Source organism: Ipomoea triloba, chromosome 2, assembly GCF_003576645.1.
Source record: "Ipomoea triloba cultivar NCNSP0323 chromosome 2, ASM357664v1".
NCBI lineage: Eukaryota > Viridiplantae > Streptophyta > Magnoliopsida > Solanales > Convolvulaceae > Ipomoea > Ipomoea triloba.
The window spans coordinates 12,530,736-12,541,133 of NC_044917.1; positions in this window are offsets into that span (position 1 = coordinate 12,530,736).

Here is a 10,398-nt window from a genome sequence, read left to right on the forward strand (position 1 = left end):
GAGATGAAGGAGATTCGCAACAATATTGCTACTTCATTATGGGATGCTAGATCATGATTTGCTAATAGTTTTATTTTCAAACGTTAAATTTTAATATGTAAACAAACAAATTTAAATTTTATGAAGATGCCCTTTTTAGTCTTTTTACATTTATCAGCTTATCAAAAAGCTAATTTTACCAAACACTTTTAAGCATAACAGCTAGCTTAACAGCTCACCTGTTTCAGCTCCTAACTTATAGCTTTTCAGCTTTCAGCTCCTTTTCAGCTTTCAGCTACCTTTTCAGCTAGGTTTGCCAAACATGGCGTTAGTCTTTTGCAATTAAAAATATTTTATTGTTGTATTTTAAAATAAAAGTTTTCATCATTATAATTACTACGGAACGATATATAAATCTTTAAAACCAACTATGCACAATTATATTATCAAAATTGGTTCTTTTTAGACAATTTACAAATGACATAATTGGGTGCTGGATTATTATAGGGAGTATTTCAAAATTGACAAATTAGTTGTTTTTAACTGATTTGACCAATTTTAATTGTTTGACTTGGTCAGACGATTAAAACTAGGTTTGGTAAAATAAATTATTGATGTAGTTGATTGGTCCAATAAGCCAATTTTCAAAACACTGCTTTGAGCAGTGTTTCTCATAAGCTTATTGCATTTTTTTTTTAAGATTGTGTTCTTCCACTCTCCCATATGTCAGGCTTAAACAAAACCTTGAGCGAAAATGTAAAGGTTCTCTTTAGCATAGTTGAACAAGGCTCAGAACCTTTGAAGTTTGGATAGAAACTTACAAGTCTCCGTTGAAAGCCCGTGAGAGCTGATACCCTCACTTAGAGCTTTTAAACAATCATACCATTATAGGCTATTTTACATATAATAATCAGCTAATAGCAAACAATTAATTTATTAAAACGCTTTCTACAACTTACTCATACTATTAGCTAACAAAAACACCTATGCGTTATAAGTTAATGCAATAAGTTATCAACTATTAGCTAATTGTCAAGTACCTTCTATATCAAATCTAACTCAACGATGTAAGAAGAAAAAGTAAATTTGGCTACCCAAACTAGTGGCCCAACTCACTAGAGAAATGTAATAAACAAAATAACTCTATGTAAATGAGACAGTTATATTATATCATTGACCCATGTGCATAAAAATAATAATCTACATTCATTAAAAAAAAATTCATAAAAATGGCACAAATTAATCAATAATTACCGTTTAAATATATTATTTTCTATTTATCTATACTATATATAAAAGTATTATCCTCCTCCCGAACTTTCCCGCCCAAACTTAAGGGCATTTTAGTCAAAATATTAATTTTATTAATTAATTAATTTATTGATTATTTATTAATTTATTTATTGCTTATAAGGTAAATTGGACAATTATTTTGGATAAATTATTGATTATATTAGTTAACCATATATATTTTCATAAATTTAGCAATTAATTATTATTATATATTATTATTGTTATTATTATTATTATATGCCACAATGATTTTGGTTGTTTTTGTAGCATATGTATTTTTTTTTCTTTTTCCCCGCCGGTTATCTCTCTCTCCCTGCCGATCGAAGAGAAGATGATGAAATGACAGGTAACGTTTTCTTATTATTATTATTATTATTATTATTATTATTATTATTATTATTATTATTATGAGAAGAGAGGAAAGAAGAAAGACAAGAAAAGGAAGAAAGAAGAATGGAAGAAGAAAGAAAAGAAAAGGAAAAGAAAAACAAAAGGAAATGGGTGTTGATAAAGATGATGGTGATGTTTTGTTTTATTATTATTATTATTTTTTGTTTTATTATTATTATTATCCCGTAATAAGAAAATTTTCATAGAGAGCCTCTAGGATGGAATGCGCCAAGGAAAAGAAACATGAAGAAGCAGAAGATAAATGTTACTGGTGGAAGTTATGTAGAGCACACGACCCCAAATTAAAGCATTACATATCTCCTTAACTAAGTCTTCGAATTCTGTTCCTATTAAATTTGTGAAATTCACTTTCTACCGTGATTCACGGTCTCTTCAATCTTCCCAACATGTGCAAGGAAATCAAACACTTTAGATTATTGTAGCAGCTCAACCATAACTGAGTTCTATTTCTAAAAAAAATAGGAAACAAAGAAAACTATTAAAAATTAATTAATTAATTATTCTTTTAGAAAAAAAAAAAAACATAAACAGTTTCCCTACACCATTCACTTTTTCTTTGTTTGGGTCCACTCCCATGAAGTGCTTTATTGGGATCTAAAGTAAAAACAGAGTCATTCGGGAAGTTTATATGCTTACCTATTCTGTTAAGAGTATAATAATAATAATAATAATAATAATAATAATAATAATAATAATAATACTTCATAATAATTTTTCTAATATTAATAATATAATAATAATAATATTTCAAAACTCTTAATATAACTTCATACTTAAATTTTCCTATTAAATCCGTTTATAACGGTAATTACAAACATAGAATCTATATATACTATATATAAAAACAATATCCTCCTCCAAAACTTTTCCACCCAAATGTAGGGGCATTTTAGTAATAGGGTAATTATTATGATAAAATAATATTAATTATAATTGATTATTAGTAATTACGGTAATTATTATGATAGAAATGTTTCACAATAATATTTTACATTATCAATTTAAAATGGAACGGAAGTTAAGTAAATTGGAAAAGGAAATGAATATTAATAATTGACTGAAAATTAAAAAAACATCCATAATTAATTAAAATGGAAAAGGAAATGGTCAAATCATTGCATTTTAAATTTTCACAATAATATTACACAGTAGAATAAATCAAATCACAACTAAATCGTAAATCTTTCACACTTTTAAATAATGGACCAGAAATTAAAAATGAAACGGATATAGTTCAATAATAATATTCTACATCATCAATAGTAAAAGTAAATTAAAAATGGAAAGGAAATATTTCAATAATAATAGTCTACATCATCAATAGTAAAGGTAAATTAAAAATGGAATGAAAATATTAGTGCATCTATTATTCTAATTGACTAATTAACTGAAAATAAAATAAAAAAAGAATAATCGACTGAAAATGAATCTGCTATTACTAATTGACTAAATATATAAAAGTAAATGAATATTAATAATTGACTACAAATAAAAAATATCCATAATTGACTAAAATGAAAAAAGAAAATGGTCAATCATTGCATTTTAATTAAAAAAAGGAATGGAAATATTTCCAATAACAATATTCTACATCATCAATAGTAAAGGCATATTTTAAACAATATTAAAGGTAAATTAAAAATGAAACGAAAATATTTCAATAATAATATTCTACATCATCAATTAAAAATGGGATGGAAATTAGGTAAAAATATCACTGCATCTCATATTTTAATTGACTGAAAAAAAAAGAATAATTGGTTGAAAATGAATCTGATATTACTAATTGGCGGAATATATAAAAGGATCACTAATTAACTGATATTCTACCATTATATATTTTTTATTGTTTTCTGTAATTTCTCATCTTTCTCTTTATTGCTTAGTAATGGAGTCAAATTACGTCCCTCAAGATAAGGAAAAGCTCTATAAGATATGCGTTGTTATTTGGCCAAGGAATATCAACGTGTTGCCATCAACCAACAAACACTGTCATGCTTATTCCATGACTCCAAGGTACATATTGCATTTATACACTTTTTTTTACAGCATTGAATTTTAAAAATATTGGACTAATACTATAGTTTAAACTCATACTATAATTTAGACTCATACTCATACTATATTGGTTGAATGCTTTATTTCAGAATACTTAATTTATGTTGTATGTTAGACAATCATACTTCAATATACATCACAAAATTTAATCACACAATGGATTTGCTATCCACAAAATATAATCACAAAATGAATTTGTTACTCATAGAATATAAATTTATATTATTTATTAATATTGGATTAGTACTATAGTTTAGACTTATACTATAATTTAGACTCATACTCATAGTATATTAGTTAAATGGCTTATTTTAGAATACTGAATTTTTACTTTATGTTGTATGTTGTATATTAGACAATCAAACTTCAGTATACATCATAGAATATAATCATATAATGGATTTGTTATCCACAGAATATAATCACATAATGAATTATTACTATTTTTTAGTATATTCATGATAGAAAAAATATAAAATTTATAATATTTATTAATTAATTAATATTAATATTAATATTTATGGGTGATTCCCTCAGGGAAATTGTATCCATTTACAAATTTCTAAAGAATTTGTCAAACAAATCAACAAAGTCTTGAAGGAAGGGAAAATCTATAATATTCACAATTTTGTTGTGCAAACCTCTCACATGAGGTTTAAGTCGTACTAGCAAAAGTACATTATGAAAACGAATAATGACACTTTGATTAGCGTTATGGATTAAGATGATTCTAATTTTCCCAAAGACATGTTTAAACTCAAGGATTTTGAGTGTTGAAGGCTCCCAGAGGTGTGAATAGCAACCAAGGTAATTTTTAATTACAATTTCGTTCTACCTCATGCAATAAAAATTTTTTAGCCTTGATTTTTTAATAGTTATTTTTTACCAGGGCATAACACCACTGGAAGCTACATATTCGACAAATCTAGAAGTCATAACACCACTGGAAGCTACATATTCGACAAATCTAGAAGTCATCTCCGTTGTGGAAGCTACATATTCGACAAATCTAGAAGTCATCTCCGTTGATGAAGCTACATATTCGACAAATCTAGAAGTCATCTCCGTTGATGAAACTACTCCTGCGACAAATCTAGAAGTCATCTCCGTTGATGAAACTACTCCTGAGCAAAATCTAGAAGTCATCTCCGTTGATGAAACTACTCCTGAGCAACCGTCTTTGAAGAGAATAAACATGGATTGTTCATCGTCTTCAAAGAGTTTGAAAAGGCCTAAGATTGAACCCAATGCATGATAGCCTTGGTTGTTTTGTTTTTGATTTACCACACAATATTTATTTGTGTTTTAGTTCTTCTTAGTTTGACTGGACTAATTAAATGCTTAACAGATGGATTAATTAACTCATGTTTTCTTAAGGGAAACTGTAAAGGAAGGAAAAATTAAAAAATGCACTAATTAACTCATGTTTTTTTTTTTTTCCAAAATGACAAAATTGCTATATATATGGACAAAAAACATATGTTCCATACAAATGATTTAAGATAACAATTGATTCATATAACTGAGTTGTTAAAGAACAAGTACATTTGTCCAATTTATAAAAATCATAAATAATGATATATAAAATATCCAAAGTTATAACACCGCATGTGTAGATCTAGACATTAGCTATTAATTTGAGCAATTATTTGCTCAAAGCCTCAAACTCAAGCAATGATAACATCAAAAAATATAAATGATCCAAAACATATCTTCAATTGCACTATACTCCGTATAATATTTGATGATCTAATTTAAATAATTATATATCAATCCAAATATTTTTAATATATTATCACAAATCTATTCCGTGCATCGCACGGGCGAAAATACTAGTTTTTTATAAAAATAAGATCAATTTGTGCGCATGTGTATCGTTAAAATTCTCAATAAGAAATTTTTGATTATGTAATTTTTATACATTAATTTTACTTGTATCAAAAGAAAAGGGAAAAAATACATTTAAGTTGAAAATAAATTCAAAAAAATTAAGAATGACTTGGCTTTATAATGTTACAAGCACAATAATCTATGATATAACTATTGACATGAGAGTTAGAAATACTGTTGTCTAGATTTTGATGATATTACAATTTCTATAGATAATAAATTTAAAATTTTCAAATTTTATTCAATTATATTACGATTGATAGGATTCACGTAAAGGCCAAGGGTCACACTTGTGTGAGACCGTCTCACGGATCTCAATCCGTGAGACGGGTCGGGTCATACAAGTATACGGGTTAACATGTGCATATCATGTGTCTTTTTATGTTTCTCTCTCTGCATCCAACGTTATTCACTCTTCTCACCCTCTGCATCTCACACCGCGTCTCGCTTCCCTGTCTCTGTCTCCTCCCATCTCCGCCGCAACGTCAAATTCATAATCCAAAAAACAAATTCAATTAGATTGCATGCAATTTTATGGAAATTCAATTAAATTGCAACAACAAGGCAATACCCACTGCCACCCCATTTTTATTCTCATAATTTCCTTACTCAACCCAATCAAACTCAACCATTCTCAAACACTTTCATCATCCAATTTTTTCCATTCGAGCGGACTATACTGCCATAGTACTCACAATTAAAACAATCCAATCTCAAACAATAATTCAATATTGAATTTTCAAACTAAACTGTACACACTTCTATCACATACACTGTATTGCCTCTCAAACAACATCAAAACATACATTCAACTTCAAGCACATTCAAGCCATATAAACCATTGAACCCATCTAATCAAATAACCTCCAATTCTAGAAATTATTTAAAGCAACCATTCCAGATTCACAATTTCAGCCACAAAGATCAGAGATCCACTATCTTAGAGCATTATTAAAACCAACACCAAACACAGTATTTAGATGAAACTCACCTACTATTAGCATATCTCCACTACCATTCAAGAAGAGCAGCTGCTCATAGCATTTCAGAATTTCATATTAAGGTTAAATCAACATTGCAGCAGCAACATTAATGCAACAATACTTCAATTCTCAATTTATTCCATTCCATTACCTAGCAGCAGCTGCAAATATTCTACTCCATAACACAAATGAATATTTATAACTTTAATTATCAAACACAATACTTTATAGTGCAAAGATACTACTTCAGATTACAAATAAATAATCAGCACTATAACCATTAAATCTGATACTTTGTAGTGAAATATTCTACTTCATAACACAAATGAATATTCATAACTTTAATCATCAAACACAATACTTAATAGCACAAATGAATACTCAACACTTTAACCATTAAATTGAATACTTTATAGCCTAAAACTTGTACTTTTAAACACAAATGAATAGTCAATACGTTAACCATTAAACCTAATACTTTATAGCCTAAAACTAGTACTTCATAGCACAAATAAATACTCAACACTTTAACCATTACATTTAATACATTAACCATCAAACACAATACTTAATAGCACAAATGTACTACTTCATAACACAAATAAATACTCAACACTTAAAGCATTAAATCTAATACTTTATGGTGCAAATATACTACTTTATTATATCACAAATGAATGATCATGACTTTAACCATCAAACACAATACTTAATAGCACAAATATACTACCTAATAGCACAAATGAATACTCAACACTTTAACCATAAAATTGAATACTTTATAGCCTAAAACTAGTACTTTATAACACAAATGAATGCTCAACACTTTAACCATTAAATCTAATAGTTTATAGTGCAAATATACTACTTCATATCGCAAATGAATACTCAACACTTTAATCATTAAGTTTAATACTTTATAGCCTAAAACTAGTACTTTTAAACACAAATAAATAGTCAATACATTAACCATTAAACCTAATACTTTATAGCCTAAAACTAGTACTTCATAGCACAAATGAATACTCAACACTTTAACCATTACANTAATACTTTATGGTGCAAATATACTACTTTATTATATCACAAATGAATGATCATGACTTTAACCATCAAACACAATACTTAATAGCACAAATATACTACCTAATAGCACAAATGAATACTCAACACTTTAACCATAAAATTGAATACTTTATAGCCTAAAACTAGTACTTTATAACACAAATGAATGCTCAACACTTTAACCATTAAATCTAATAGTTTATAGTGCAAATATACTACTTCATATCGCAAATGAATACTCAACACTTTAATCATTAAGTTTAATACTTTATAGCCTAAAACTAGTACTTTTAAACACAAATAAATAGTCAATACATTAACCATTAAACCTAATACTTTATAGCCTAAAACTAGTACTTCATAGCACAAATGAATACTCAACACTTTAACCATAAAATTGAATACTTTATAGCCTAAAACTAGGACTTTAAAACACAAATGAATACTCAACACTTTAACCATTACATCTAATACTTTAACCATCAAACACAATACTTAATAACACAAATGTACTACTTCATGGCACAAATAAATACCCAACACTTAAAGCATTAAATCTAATACTTTATGGTGTCAATGAATAATCATAACTTTAACAATAAAACATAATACTTTAAGCATTAAATCTAACACTTTTTACCCTAAATTAATACTTCATAGCAAAAAAAGAAAATCAATACTCTCTAATCATCAAATACAATACTTTTTTAGCACAAATCTAATACTGTGAACATCCAGTGACATATTATTCTTGCTTTGCTGACTATATCTGTTATTTCCACATTTGTCTGATGATGTTGTTGTTTTCGTTTTCTTTGTTTCAAGTATTGTTTTTCTCTGTAAGACTAAAATTTGGAGTCATATTAAGAATACATAAGATTATTTGTAATCATTGAGCATATATGTGGGTTAAATTCAATATGAATTTTTTGGCAAGGGAGAAGTGAACATAGTGCTTCTTTTTCAGAGCATTCCTCAATATAATCTAAATGTAATTAAAGTTGGAATAAGAATTACTCAAATTATCACAATAATTATTCACAAGCTTCCAAGCATGTACTCTGGAACAAATTGCAGTTTCTGTTCAAACATAGCTGAGATGAGAGAAATTCTCATTTGCCGAGTTGTAATACTTACCGAAGTTGGAGGCTATGACAGAAATGGAGATAGAGGAGATGAGAGGTAGAGAGCTTGAGCGGAGGATTGGAGATGAAAGGATACGGAGACGCGGATGAGATGGGAGCGGAGGATCGGAGATGTGAGATTGATGAGTGAAATTCTCATTTGCCGAGTTGCAATACTTACCGGAGTTGGAGGCTACGACAGAAATGGAGGTGGAGGAGATCGATTAGAGGAGGCGGAGAGCTTGAGCAGAGGATTGGAGATGGACGGAGACGGAGAGCTTGAGCGGAGGAGATAGGAGCGGATGATCGGAGATGCGATCGAGATCGATCTGTAGCATAAATAGAGAGAGAAGCATTGGCTGTAGAGAAATGATGAAGGGAGGGCGTGAGATGCACATGTTGACCCATTTAATAAATAACCCGACCCGTCTCACGGATCTCAATCCGTGAGACGGTCTCACACAAGTTTTTGCCAAAGGCCAAAATAGGACTAACTTAGTTAATCTATACTGATCATTTAGTAAATCTTGTCTAGAAGATCCCTTCTTGATTAACAGATCATATATTTGGCAAAAGTTATCCAATAGATCGTTTGCTAAATTGATTCCAACAGATCTTGATATATCGTGTGACAGATTCTTTCAATGGACAGATCGCTAGCTTCCTAACAAGCTTGTCAAGCTGCACATCTATGAACATGGCTCAACAATTGTGCAAAGCCAACAACATACCTTGTAATTAATAAGTCAAGGTTTTACAATACATGTTTTATCATCTCTTAGTCACGAGAATTAGAAGAACTATCTAAGTCAGTGTATGACAAATCCTTTAAGGCCAGAAGATAGCTCAGTTGGTTGGCCAGAAGATATCTCGGTTGGTTTGCCAATAGATGTTAGTTTAAGGCATAAGGAATAATGTCTTTTGAGAAAAGGAGTTGTTAGTGTCCCGCTGGGATAACTCAGTTGGTTGGACCGATCACCTTAAAGTCTTGCTCTAGCGACAGTATGAGATTCGAATCCCACTAGAAATCTGAGTGATCATTGGGAGATCTTAACGGATCATAAGAAATGAAGACCCATTATGAGCATAATGTACATGCAATGGTGAAAACTTGGGAATTGATGGGACGACTCACGTGTGTGTCTGTGTGTGTATAAGAACGTGCAAACAAGTACGAGTATACACAATCTACTCTCAGGCATGTTCAAGTGGTTTGAATTAATAAAAATTATTAATAATTAAGGAAATAAAGATAAAGATAAAGTATAAAGCTTAAGGAGACAAAAGTTTTACATTAATAGCTCGTGTAATGTGATAACAAATTAGAAGATGATGTCTTAACAAGATAATAGAAGAATTTTATACTAATTAAGTTTGTCCAAAAATAGCCTTCGAGAAAAGGGTGGGTGGTTATCACCCTTTGACTATGTACGCTTGCTTCACCTACTTTCGGCCCCAAGGCGGAGCACCAAGCTCGGTCTCGGTCAATTAAGGCTGAGCGTTGGGCTAGGCCTTGGGGCCTTGAGGTTGAGCACAATGCTCGGCCTCGAGACCATGAGGCCGACTGTGGGGCCTTGTTCCCCCCCCCCCCCCCC